This window comes from Mixophyes fleayi, chromosome 2, assembly GCF_038048845.1.
Source record: "Mixophyes fleayi isolate aMixFle1 chromosome 2, aMixFle1.hap1, whole genome shotgun sequence".
Classification (NCBI taxonomy): domain Eukaryota; kingdom Metazoa; phylum Chordata; class Amphibia; order Anura; family Limnodynastidae; genus Mixophyes; species Mixophyes fleayi.
The window spans coordinates 202,034,298-202,049,128 of NC_134403.1; positions in this window are offsets into that span (position 1 = coordinate 202,034,298).

The following is a 14,831-nucleotide window of genomic DNA, read 5'->3' on the forward strand; positions in this document are numbered from 1 at the left end:
CAATCCAGTGAGAAAGTGACTATAACTGTTTACGTATCACACTTTTGTCTAACATAATCCTTTACAAACAGTATAAATGTTCTGCTTCCAATTTCCCCACTTAGGGGGGATTCAGTTAGCCGCCCGGTGTCTCCGGAAGATCCGCGAGACACCTTGTGGCAGACATTTGACAGAAATCACCTGTCATTTTTCCTCGCACTCCAAAATGAGCGGGGGTTTCTACCGTAATTGCAGCCAATGTGCCACATCGCTGCAGATTATACTCCTCCCTTAATTTGTTATTGCATTTATCTGTGCCAAATAAATTAACTGATCTTCTAACAAATAAACTTACACTAACATTAATTAATTCAACACAAGAAGGTGGTCATTTTAGATGGTTCACGAAATTGTAGTGCAAATATCATTTTGTGACATCATTTACTCATTTTTGTGCATAGTTTTCTAGGAGACACCCAAATTTGAGGAAGAACTCCCCTAACATCCGAGCGAGCAGGCACATACCTGCCTGCAAGATGAGTGGAGACATGCCATGATAACATAAACCTCATCATCAAGCAATGCCCATATCTATGACCTCTACGTGGGCAGGGGTATGATGTCGCATTTAGTTTAATTGTACGCCTTCTCAGACATCTACAGGAGGTATGAAAAGTAGGCAAGTATGGCCTATTGAGCCATTTGTAGTATTTAGTATCTTCTGATAGGAATAGTTTTGCAGGTCTTGGCATTTCTTGGCAAGTGAGGGCTAGGCTTATAAATGTGCCTACTTATCCACCTACATGCAAAAATTAGATTTCATTTTGCAGGACAAGATTATTTAAATGAAATTCAAGGGGTGATAAAGGCTAATTCCCTGTTTAGCAGGGCATGTTCTTCCCTGGAAATTACTTAAATTTTATGGGTATATCACTTTCAAATAATAGTAAACAAAAGGCAAGTTGCTCAATCAATTCTATAGGTAGCAAAGTTGGTCAAAAAAAACAAATTGGAAGTGGCATATGGCTTACCATATATATGCAAATGTATGCAATTGAGACTTCTGCATTTTATTAATTCTTTAGAAGCAAGTTTAAATAATTAATTTTGTTGCTAGTAAGTGTGTGTTGGGGTATTCTATTTCTTTTTTTGTTTGTATTTAGCCACTTCCTTACAAGCGCCTTTGCTGCCTATGAATTTATTGAGCAACTTAGCCTTTGTATACTACTATTTATGAGGCTTGAGGCTGTCGCTAGGGATGTTGCTTCTGTGCCTAGTGACACAACAATTGGTGATGCTGACTCTGTTGACCTAGCACTGTCTGGTGTTGCAGAACTGGATGAAGCACCAATTCCCTGTCATTGCCCCATTAGCACCGAAGGATGCATGTCATTATAAAGCTGGCCTTGCTAAAGAAAAAGATTGCAATCTCGTAATACTTCGTTCTGCTCTGGGCCCTACTCTCTTTTGTCATCGCATAGCTCAAAGCAGAATAACAGAGTTTAAATGAATGTGCTATCCATTTCTGCTTAGTAGTCAGCAGCTCTACAAGGAAAACGAGATCTGAAGATAAAAAACTAAAAATACTGTGTCCGTGAATAATAATAGCAATTTTTAACAAAACATGGAAAAGCAAATGCTAAAAGCAAACATAAAATAAGTGCTGAAATAAACAGTACTTTACGATGAAAAGTTGTAAAGTTAAACAGATAATGGGGTTGATGCAGAATAGGACATTATGCAAACTGGGTATGCTAGGTTGCATAATGTAATAATCTTGTGTGAAATCGATCTACGCATACCCAGAAAGGGGGCACACGCATATGCGCTTAAGTAGAAATGTGCGTTTCTGGTACTTGGATACATGTGGCGAAGGGGCATTCAATCATATAGTATAGTAACAAGTATAGTAAAGGCATGTTAACACAAATGCATCTCATGCAGGCCTGTTGAAACAAACATATTTGCCTGTTAAGATGTATATCTTTTACACCTGCTATTGGGCAGGTGAAAAACTTGCTGATGATGACTTGTTGGAAACCAGACATATTTGAAACTGAAGTAGACGCATCTGGAGATGTGTACAGCTCTGTATATGGGCAGAAATATGCTGTTTTTCTGTACTGTTTTTTTTAAGAGTAATTTACTCCTGTTTCGTGTCCTGCTCTGCATCAGCCCCAATGTCCAGAACTGAGAAACTGGGGAGCAGGAGTAGAAGCCCAGAAGCAAAGACTACTGATGAAATCCTGAGGCTAGGTAGAACCTATAATTAGGAATACAGATAGATAAGATGGTCTACAGCTGTTGTTGCTGATGAAATCCTGTGGAGCTGGGTTAGCACCGTTGAATCAGAAACACAAATGGATAATATGGTCTGCAGCAGCGGTTGGTGGTGAAATCCTGTGGAGCTGGGTAGCACCGTTGAATCAGGAACACAAGTAGATAAGCAGGTATACAAAAGCCAGTACTGGGACATGTCTAACCAAGAGGAGAGACCTGAAGATCTGGTAACTTGGTAGAGAAGCAGGTGCTTTAAATAGACAGAGCTTACAGGGAATTAGCCAATCAAGAGAATGCAGGAAGTATTGAGCAGACCAGGTGTGTGCTTGCTCAGTTCAGCCCAGCAAGTGAATGCAGAAAGTGGGAAACAGGTGAGAACAGTCCATAATGCAGGTTTAGCTGGTGCAATGTGTGACAATTTTCCTATATGACATACTCTTTATGAAGAGTTTTGTTCAATCACCTGACCACTTTCAGCAGAGCTTTTTTTAGGATATTAATACAACCAAGATGATTATGATATGACTGTTGTAGTGAAAAGGGAGGAAGTACAATTATAGGATCAACCCATATTATAACTGTGGTTAATAAAGCATAACCATAAGGGACTGCATTGTAAATACTGTATATCAAATGAAACTGTCAGGTTTGCCATGGAATGGGTTGGATCCCTCTTGATTCTGCTGGGATTGGTACTACTCCCAGAGGCGCGGAGTCTAACAGTGCAGATGGTTTTCGCCAGGGATCCCCGCAAGGGAATTTGTACTTTGCGGCTTCTGCACTGCAGGTAGCGGCCCTCTAGGGAAGTACCCAACGAGACCTGAGAGAATAGAATAACTGTGATGCACTTTGAAGTAATGCAACAGCAGAGCGATAACTCTGTGAATAGATTAACTTGACAGTAGTTGAAAGAGGATGGTCTGCGGAGAGTGACTACTAGGCAGTGGAGACAGTACCAACATGCAATAGTCTGCGGACCAAAACACAGGAGATGCTGAAGACAGGATGCAATGGTCTGCGGAGTGTTGCCACTGGACAGTGAAGGTAGCACACAGGATGCGATAGTCTGCGGACCGATTCATCGGGGGTGCTGGAGACGCAGGGAGCCAAGTCCTACAGAGACAGGAAACTGACTAAAGGAACTGGCAGCTAGACGAGGAGGGAGGTGCTAGTTATAGTGCCGGCAATGAATGAGCAGCAAAAAGGAGAGGGACAGAAGGCTAGAAAGGCAAACGGTTCTGTGCGTGCGCAGAACCGCCGAAGACATGGCCGCCAGGAGCAGCTGCACGGAGTGGGGACAGGAGAGCAGGTAGGCGCATCAGACCTCGGGCGGTGAACCCAAGGGTCCAGCGTGTGACAGAATCCATTTAGTAAGAGGGTAATGCAAATTACTTCAAAGCAAAGCCTGCTCACAGGGCTAATGGCGTAACTCAATGTGTAAAATGGGAGGCCAGAAATACTGGCCTGTGTTTATTTGGTGGCTCTGCAGACCTAAGGACTACAAGATAACATTGTCACCGTTAGGGGGGAATGAACAGCTTCTGATGTCCTGGTACTGGAGTGGTTTTTGGCACCTTAAGAGATTTTAAGGAATCGAGCTAGCAGGGGATCTTACTCCATGGGCTATGACCACATGATGGCTTGCTATATTTTATATAAGCAAATATAATTATATTTCCAAAATGCCACTTAAAATTAATATAATTATCGATCAACCACATATTCGTAATTAGTATGATGAAGGCCAGCCCATACGTCAAATAAAGCTGTCTGTCATGTAGGGCAAGAGAGGAAATGAGTATCAGCTCAACTAATACTGTTGACCTATCTCTGTTTGGAATCTAGATTGGTAAATTTGTATTGGATTTATTAATGATAAAATTGGGTCTGTGTGACACTCTCCAGGAAAGATATGTTACATTTTAGCATTGGGTATTAAACAGGGAAGATGTAAATTGAGGTTGTAACATTATGTCACATGTCTCCCCTGGAGACCAACCTCTGTAGGAGGAGAAAGGTGACAAACTGTCTTTAAAAGAGGAGACCACTTACAAGAGATTGTCAGACTTTTGGAAATCAATCAAAATTGATAAGCTGTCCATCTATCAAGCCAATTTCCCTTGGTACAGATTATACAACTCATATGTAAGTTTATACTCTGAAACTTTATCCTTTTATTTTACATGTTTTGCTTATGTTATGTCATCTTTTATTAATTGTTTTTATAACCTGTTAGCATTGTACTTTTTTGTGTACAAAATCTGAAATGTAATAAGTACTCTAAATAAATGTATAACTATTGTAAATAAATAAATAAATGTAATTATTGCTCTAAATGAATTCACTGCCTATATAGAATAGGTTGTTTGCTTGGCTGTGTTAACCCTTTAAATACCAGTGTGGAAATTGTTAACTATTTTAGCTAACAGAGCGTAGAGTTTGCACAATTGGGTAATTAAGTTATATGCGTTCTATGGGCCTTATACGTAAATGGTGGCAGTTGAGGAGAGGTGTGGAAGTGTGTGCCTGTGTTGGGGAATGGACGAGTTAAATTTTAGGCAAGATTTAGGCTGGAATCCTGTGTGTAAAGTAAAATCATGAGGGCGCAGAGTATGGTTAGTGACAGGTAAAGATAGTTAGCAGCGGTTTCCTGACAAAATTGAGGAAAGAAATGCATAAAGGTTATGTATTAAACATTGGATATTTTCGCTGGAAGACTAAGGGCCAGATTTACTAAGCTGCGGGTTTGAAAAAGTGGGGATGTTGCCTATAGCAACCAATCAGATTCTAGCTGTCATTTTGTAGAATGTACTAAATACATGAAAGCTAGAATCTGATTGGTTGCTATAGGCAACATCCCCACTTTTTCAAACCCGCAGCTTAGTAAATTTAGCCCTAAGTGTTATTGGCTTTTTTGTACGCGTCCATAGGAGGGATCCTGGCACCTGTTTCTCTTCTCCGGCAGTCATTTAGGACGAACGGCGTGCCAGTATACCGACCCCTGTACTATAGGATCCTGCTTCTCTAGGGCCAAGACCTTTTTAACCCTCACCACTTCTCAAACCCTCCTCTTATCTATGGGAACTAGCTCCGTATTTGGTTGGAGACTGGAGAGAGTAGCCAAACTATGAGGAACTGCGCCATCAGTTTATATTAGAAAAGCATCCATACAATCGCATTCAATCACATCAAAGTCTAGATTTATTCCCAGTGTTAAATAACTGAGGCATTACATGCAAGAAACTTATTTTATTAACCACCAGGATCAAAAATTGAGTTATAGGGGGGTATTCAATTAGGATTTGCGGCCGCAATTACACGCGGCCGCACTGGTCCCGGTACCGCAAAATTGCAGCTCTGTGATGCTGTGGTACCGTAATTGTACTTTATAGGCGCAGCAGGACGTAATCGCGACCGTGAATCCTAATTAAATACCCCCCATAGTGTTCTGTTAGCAAATATCATTCAAATTCTGAAAGTATACCACAACAGATTGACCACAACATTACCATATATGCATATTTAGTCGGAATACATTATACTAGAAGTGAATGAGCTGTATTTTTTCTATTAAATATCCTAGCTGGGAACTGTTAGTGGTAGCTTTAGTTGATAGTATACGTTGTTGAAAGCTAACCCTGTTTTAGATAGACTTTATTTCACTGCATTGTGTTAATGTTTTATCCTGCAATTTCACTGTGATTACTGTATCACCTTCACCAACTACTTCGCTATTTTTATTCACACACCCCTATCAAAAACATTGTTTCCTCAAATGATTGTGCCATGTTAGCTTGTCCCCCTCTACCATATGTCTATGGGTATTATCTGTTTTTCAAGTCAAACAGAGATTCTTCCAGGATGACACCTTCTGGAATGGAGATATCGCCAACAACCTGCTGCAAGCCTACTGAAAAGACCCAAATGGAGACACTGCAACACCACTGGTGAGTGACATTTCAAGCCTTGTTTACATACACCTGGAGCAGGCCTGTTTATGGTTTACAACAGGTGGGTTTTAAAGAAGGAAATAGAAGACACATTCAATTTATATTTTAAAAATCCGAAAGATCAAGTTAAAGGAAGCTAAAAACTAAAATTGCACCCAAAATTGTTTTAAGTGGTGCTTTGAGTATGCTAGGACTGCACAAGAAAGACGAAAAAAAGCTCTTATTTTATATTTAACAAAGTGTTTTTATTTTTACTCTTTTGGTATAATGGGTGGGGTCTTAGAGACACCTATCTATTATACTGGACCAATGGGTAGCAACGTTGCTGCTTGAGGGGTCCCAGTCTTGTTTATTATGCCAGTTCCCACAGCTTGGGAAGGCCCAGCACTTTTGTGAGACTGGGCTGGTAGCATCTGGGAGAAGGGAATTCCCTTTCATACAAACACCAGTCCTGTGCTGAATCAATTCACCCATCTCTACTAATGACAGCACATGTCGCTCACTAGTGCGATGTTCAGCTGAGGGGTGGGGCCTGAACATTTTATGGGAATAGCAGCTTATAGGGATCAGAATTGATTATTTGTTTGTAAAACTATCAGTAAAAATTATTTCAACAGTTTATGCATACCTAAACATTACTGATCTTGCATCTGTTCCTATAACTCCTCTTTTAACATAGGAAATATATATGGTAATGCCAAGTATTTCTTGGCATGCCATTGCGTAGCATGTAAAGGAGTCAAAAATTCAGACATTGATTCAACAGTTTGATTTTAGCTAATTAGCTATTTCTGATTGGCGTAACATAACATGTAAAGTTTGCTCAACCCAGAGAACATTTAAATCTGGGCAGTATTATTATGGCCAGTGGAGAATTTTCTTCTAGGCTGGATGGAGACATTTTATGCTTGGTCCTACCAAGCATTTCATTTGCTGACTTGCAAAATTAATATTTCCATAGGCACATCAAGTGTCATAGTAAAAGATACAATATTACATAGTGAATTTATCCAACTGAATATTCAATCAATATATATAACACCTTGCATGTCAACATGCAGGGAATATTCAATTAGCAGCGGAGTGCCTCCGGGATAGGTTGCAAAGTAACACCACAGATTTCTTGGAGTGCGAGGAGAATCTGCGATGTTGAGGTACCGTAGTACTGGAAAACATGGTACCATAGAACCGGAAAACAAGGCGATTAGGAAATGGTACATGTACTGAAGCAATTACTATAGACTTCTAGGTGTAAATGTATCAAACTACGAGTTTTCTGTGGGTATGAAAAGTGGAGATGTTGCCTTTAGCAACTAATCAGATCTAGGGGTAAATGTATGAAAGTCCGATTTTTTTAACTCGCCGGAAATCGGCGACTTTGCAGTGAAAATTTAAGGCGATGGCTTGTAAAGGCAAACTTGCCTTTACAAGCCATCTCCGCTTTAAATTTTCAATTTCCGGCGAGTTGAAAGAATCGGAGGATGATACATTTACCGCCTAGTTATAATTTATTTAGTACATTCTGCAAAATAATAGCTAGAATCTGATTGGTTGCTGCAGGCAACATCTCCACTTTACAAACCCGCTGGAAACTCTCAGCTTGATACATTTACCCCTAGACTACTAGAATATATAATATAATGTATATGTATTGTCTCTAGGCTGTTAGTTCCAGCATAGCTCCCATTTAATTTTTGTAATTTAGGACAGCCTCTAAAAAGCCCACCCTCTGCCCCCACCCCTTTCCCTATACACACACTGCACATGCTCTCTGTTGCGAGTGGGAAGCACCTCCCAACAACTCTAGCAGTACTGTCAGGACGGTGGGACAGTACCCACTGTCTGTCAGTATCTGTTCTGTCCCGCTTAGAATAGGACCGTTAGGAAGTATGACTTCCACTAAGGTACTAAGTGTATACCTATGTGAATCATGGACCTTCCCCAGTAGAAGATGTTGCATAAGACAAGATATCATTGCTTAAAGTTTTAACCCAGGAAACCCTATATTTTCTTTGCTAAATAAGTTATAGTAGACATGAGCAAAATCGCAACAAAATGTAGTGCAAATCAAGATTCTCTGCAGCACAGGCCATTTCGCAGAAGTGCCAAAATTCCGAAAAATATATTCTTCAAGTTCCTTTTTTCCTTTGCCATTGCGCCAATTGTAAATTCACATATTGCAGAATGTATTGTATCTATGAATAGTTCATTTATTCTGCTGAGTGGTGTGGTTCGGATAGGACTTACAACACTTAAATTCTACTGGTGAAATGTGGCAATTTCACGGCCAGTTGCAGAATGAGGCAAATATTTCACAGCAGTTTTGAAAATTTTGCTCATCTCAAAATCCTTTTTACCTCAAATATAGTGAGCAATATCTTAGCTGTATAAATGGTTTCCATGTAAACAAAGTATGTTGCAAATGCACATCAGAGTGATGTCATAAAGCCTAGAATGTTATATTGTCTGTCTTATCCTCTTGACCACAAGCAATCTCTTTTCTGTTATAAAGGTCCTTACATCCCTATTACAGAAAAAAGTAGCCGGTATTTCTAAAAAAAAACCTATGGCTGGTCTGACGGTAAGTAGAAATGTTTTATTAACTTTATATATAATAATAAAACTCCAAAGTTCCCTTCACTTCTAGAGTCCCGGACTGCCTATCTCTCCTAGTTACTGTTCCATTTCCTAACCTACAATCAACATAGCTTCCAACCTTCAAATTACTTTTGCTCTGTCTGCTTAGAGGCGATTCTAATCCCTCTACCAAATTATCGTTTGTACAATTCTGTGGAGAATAATAATGCTAATGCACAGGTCACATTCTACATCATCCATTCTCTATGTAGCAATACATTGATGAAAAATTGCCTGATATAGTACATTTAGTCTGACACTTGCTTAATAAAATACTTACATTGACATAAGGGCATAGCACACTCTTGTTTTTACTATACTATATCTAGAATCTTCCATATTTATTCACTATAAATGTTCTTACATTTTACAGATAACTGATCTAGATGATGTGCCGACCCACATGGTAGAAACAAGCATGGATCCCAAAGTTTCGGAGAAAAATCTTAGGCCACGCATTGCCTGGGAACCTAGAGATGAAGAAGAACAAAAGGTTAAGGATCATTACTATACATAAAAAGGAAAATAAACCCTATTGATTAGTAGGGATTATTTTAATTTTGTACTTTTATATATATACACTTAACATATACCTGCTTGACAAAACATTATCCATACCAGTGGCACCTATTTTCCTTTAATTTTCATTTAAATGCCTGTCACCTAGTTACCTACCACCACCACCGCCTCATTCGGACTGTCTGCCACTACCCTTCAGGAACACTGTTCAAAGGTGTTTCACCAAGTCAGCACCTCTTTTGCATACAGATAAACAATAATGATTTTTTTTTATATTGTTAGGTCCCATTTGTTACCAATGTGGGGATAATACCAAAAATTACTTATTTGTGACCCAGTTATATGGTCTATTTGTTTTTTTTATGTAAAATAAGGGTAAATGCATGTTTGAGAAGTTAATGTTTGTTAATGACAAGCGACCATAATAAATCCATGTATGCATATTTCTTTTTACTTCAATAATGACCCAGTATTTGTCTGGTAGGGACCTTAATAGAATAATAGTTTGTTTAATGTTATTATTTGCTGAGCTATTGAGGAGGGTTGAGGGAAGTAGGGTCAAAACACATAATTTTAATAGGGGGATCAAACTTTGACTTTTACTAGAATATATATAAGCTACGCACAGTATATGCTCACTCTATGGAAACTACACCCAGTATACATAACATTTTATATATATATATATATATATATATATATATATACATATATATATATATATATAATATATATATATATATATATATATATATATATATATATATATATATATATATATAATTACTCTAGAAATTATCCTAGAGCCTAGAAATCACCCTGAAAAAGGAAGCCAGTGCTTGCATAATACTAAATATGACAATGAAACAGCCTGACTTCATATTTTAAGCAGTGGGTTTGGTGCAGAGGGGGGATTATTACTACCTGTAACACCCCCAGCACTTCCCTATGAACATTGGAGACAGTGATTTTGTTGACTGGCACAAAACATGCTATTAAACAATCTGCCTATTTCTTACACAACTGTCTAGTAACTGTGCTTAGGCAACCGGTTTCACATACAGTTTGTGTTTTGGCTCCGCAGATAACAAAACATGATGGTGTTTCTTATACGTTGGTAGAGGAATATGTGTCAACAGACACCCCTGAAGAGAACCCGAACTCAAGAATTGCAAGGGAAGAGAAAAAAGTGATGCATTGGAAATCTGCCATAAAGGTAAATGGAAAGTGATTTTTATTTCAGTTGCATCTTTAACACTAAGCCTGGCCTAAGGCTAAATTCACATTTTATCTTATTACATATCGGAGCTGGTAAAAGCCTGACAAATTATGTTTGCATATATTTAGCTCTTATTTTTATGCTCCTGCATGGCTCTCGGCCAGATTGTTTCTTGCTCAGGTACTGGCACCAGCAAACAGTGCTGAGGAGTTTCAAATCCTTATCTGGACTTTGGTCCCGAACCAATGAGACCATCGCGCCTGTACACAAGCAGACATATCTATATATCTATACATATATATATATATATATATATATATATATATATATATATATATATATCAGACATATTTATACCTCCAATATTAAATTCTGCTTCGAAAGGAGGGGAAGTCAACTGTAATGTAGCCTCACTTTCTGAAAAGGAGGTGCAGAGCAGGGCACAGCGGAGCCGCAGGCAGCAAGAGGAGGCAGACGGATGGCCTGCTATGGAAGCGAGGGGTGGGTTATTCTCCCAAGAAAGTTAAGGGATCCTATCAAAATTATGTTATGTGGCTTGTAAGTTTTCATTTATACCTCTACAGGTAGATGTTGTAGTATCTTTCAAAGTTACTGAGACCTCCCTTATAGGATGCAACCATTCTAGGCATTAAGTACAGGCAAGTTGGCTTCAGAACTATTTTTCCTCTTCAATCCTCCATGGCTGCCATAACAATGGGTAAGTTCCTTTCTAGTTTAGGTAGAGACAGGTTCAGTAAAAACGCCACAGAAAGTATACAATGCAGCTCCTACTCTTCCCCTGCATCTTTTCTGTCTCTAGTTAGGTTATATTCTGTAGTGCTGGGGCGCACCCTCCGAGTCATAAGCTGAGGACTGTGCTGGTTACCCAGGAAACTCCAGTCTGCTACCTGGTCTGGTGTATAGTTTGTGCACCTCACTTGCTGTCCAGCTTCAAAATTCCTGTGGATATTCTGCCCGAATTTTGACTGATCTTTGTTATAACCTTTGGCTTGTTCTGGAACCTGCTTGTTTTCTGATTTCCCCTGACCTCTGCCTGTCTTCTGGATTCTCCTTGCTTGCAACTTGAACTGACCTTTGACCTATCCCTGGATAACCTGAATGCTACGGACCCATGACCCTTGGACTGTTCCTGGATATTGTCTCCTGTGTTCCGGTTACTTCTCCTACCTTCGCGCTATGGTATTTGCACATAAACCTTTACTAAACAAGTGTTAAGACCTAGAGGCATCTGAGTACCTGTAAGCATGACTAACTCTATCGGAAAGTCAGCTGCTATAGGCCAAGACCTCTCACTATCTGATCTACAAGTTTATGTCAGTGGCCGTTAGCCATAACAGATATATCTGATAATCTGTGAATGTGCTGTAAATTCAACTTTCAGATTATTATGGGACAGTCAGGCAAAGATTCAGCATGACATTGCAATATTGCAATATATGACATATTTGACACTTACAAGTAGCTCCTTTATATAAGGCAGTATTGTATTGCCTGAAAAACATTTAATCATTTTAAAACACATTGGACTAAAAATGGTTGTATTTTTTGTTTAATATGTTAGGTGCTTTCATCATTTGCACAAAACCTGTTTACTTATGCATTGGTTAAGGATGGTACATTTTATTATTATGCTTCTGTTTTTAGTATGTTGGATTGTGCAGGTCTCACTTTTTCATATTATATCCAGGAACATGTTCACCCTTTGACAAAAAGCTCCCAACAGTCATTAAACACATTAGAAGTGATTACATGACTTCCGGTGGGCGGTTAACCAAGCTGGCAGCATTTTAACTTCTTTCCAAGCGCTCCTCTCAAATCCATCGGCATCACCCATCTCAAAACCCAGAATTTCTGTGTTCTGAATCTTCATCGGTGCAGTACACCAACAACAGAGTGGTTCTGAGATGTTGATTGCCCGAGAGAAGTGCTCCGATATTGCTGCGGAGTCTGGCCGTGTCTTCGGGCCCGTCCTCATTCGTCTATCACTCATGTGACATAATACCTCCGCTGCAGCAGTACTGGAGCTTAATATCTCTCCTTGCTTGTACCCAAAAGAAAACTGGTAGTAAATTCGGGAATCGCCTCGGAACTATGAGTCTGCCGCAACATACATAGGCATACAAACATACGCAAAACCACTGATAGCAAGGCACTTTATCTGGACTACTACTAACAAATACCCAGTGGGCCGTGTTGACCAGTGGTCATCTAGTCGAATTCAAGCCGGAGCTCTGGTGACACGTGCGATGTTGGCCGTATCATATTCGGAGCCTGTCCAGACTGCCGACATTTGTTAACAACACCTGATGGCTCTGCTGTGACCCGCCGCCTATGTCATTGCTACAAATCTGGCCAGCGATCCTGAGTGCTTGTGCCCGAGAGAAGTGCTCCGATACTATCCCGGAATCTGGCCTTATCTTAGGACTCACCCTACATTGCCTATCACTCACGTGATATCAGACCGCTACTGCAGCAGCACTAAAACTCAAAAAACCTCCTCCCTGTCACTCACCGGACTGTGAGTGCTACTTCTAAGGTAGCTAGGAACCGTGTCCGTCCATTATAATGAGGTACTGCGCATGTGCAGTCCCTTCTAACCTTCAGTTCTGTTCCTTTAACTTAATTGGCTGATCAGGCAACACTCCCTATATTAAGCACCTGTGGTCAATACCACGTTGCCTGATCTTGGAGTCTCATTCCTCATGAGTCTCTGAAGGTGTTCCAGTGCCTCCTCGTGTGTTCGGCTTATGCTGATTCCTGTTTGCCGTTTGTGGTTTCCAGACCATTTCTACTCCTCGTGTTCCTAGTGACTTCAGCAGCTGATTCCTATCCGCTGCCTCCGTATATCTACAGTTACAGATTACTGCAAACTCTCCTGTGTTTCATCGTCACTCCAGCAGCTGATTCCTATCCGCTGCCTCCGTATATCTACAGTTACAGATTACTGCAAACTCTCCTGTGTTTCATCGTCACTCCAGCAGCTGATTCCTATCCGCTGCCTCCGTATATCTACAGTTACAGATTACTGCAAACTCTCCTGTGTTTCATCGTCACTCCAGCAGCTGATTCCTATCCGCTGCCTCCGTATATCTACAATTACAGATTACTTCAAACTCTCCTGTGTTTCATCGTGACTCCAGCAGCTGATTCCTATCCGCTGCCTCCGTGTGTCTAACAAGTTACAGATCTCTCCAACTTTCCTGTGTTACATCGCTACTGTTCCAGCTGATTCCTGTTAGCTACTTCAGCGTGTCTACAGAGTCCTGCTCATCTCAGCGATCCAGTCTGCATTCTACCTGCCGTCAGCTGACCCGCTGCCTACTGCTTCTACAGTGTGTCCATTTGTGTCAACTTGCCTGTTAGCATCGAGTCTACGCTCCTCGGCTTCCAGCTCTGCTACATCGCTTCAGCTCTCCCGTGGTCTCCTGCTGTTCAATTCGATATACTACTGCTTCCTGAGTATTTTGTCGTCCTTGCTGGCCTACGTACAGTGCGCTGCACCTACCTGCCGCCTCCATTCTGCAAGGACTTCTCATCTCGTCAGTTCCCTGCCGCTCAGGTATCCCTGCAGCTATCTCTAACAGCCTGCTCATCTGAACCACGGTATGCATACTTCTCATTGACTGTGCTGGTGTATTGCATATCCATCTGGACTGAGTTGTTCTCCTCCGGAGTTTCCATCCTCTGAGACTATTGCTATTATTGACTGTGTTTCCTTTTGCTGGACTATTCTAGTGACTTTGTTTATCTGTGCAGTGCTGTTCATTCATTATTATTATTGTGTGCAGTTCAACGTGGGATCAAGTTCAGTGTACCCGTGTAGACTCTGCATTGCATTTATCTCCTCGTGTCCTTCCTCACATATATATTCAGTGGTACAACTTGCTAGAGGCAGACCACTGATTCCTGTTTCCCTGTGTCACCGGTTGCATATATCCTCTCACATAAGCAGTGGTACAACTTGCTACACGCAGACCACTGACTTCCCCGTTACCTTCACCTGGATTCCATTCCTTCACTACAGACAGCGGTACAACTTGCTATACACAGACCGCTGACTTCCACCTCCTTATTACTCCTGGACATTCCTTCTCACTATAGCAGTGGTACAACTTGCCGTGCGCAGACCACTGACTGCCCTCACGTGTCCTTGTCCATCCGGATCCTCGTGTTCAGTTACCTGTTGTTTACCAGTGCTGCTAGTCATAGACTTTCTGAGCATTCTC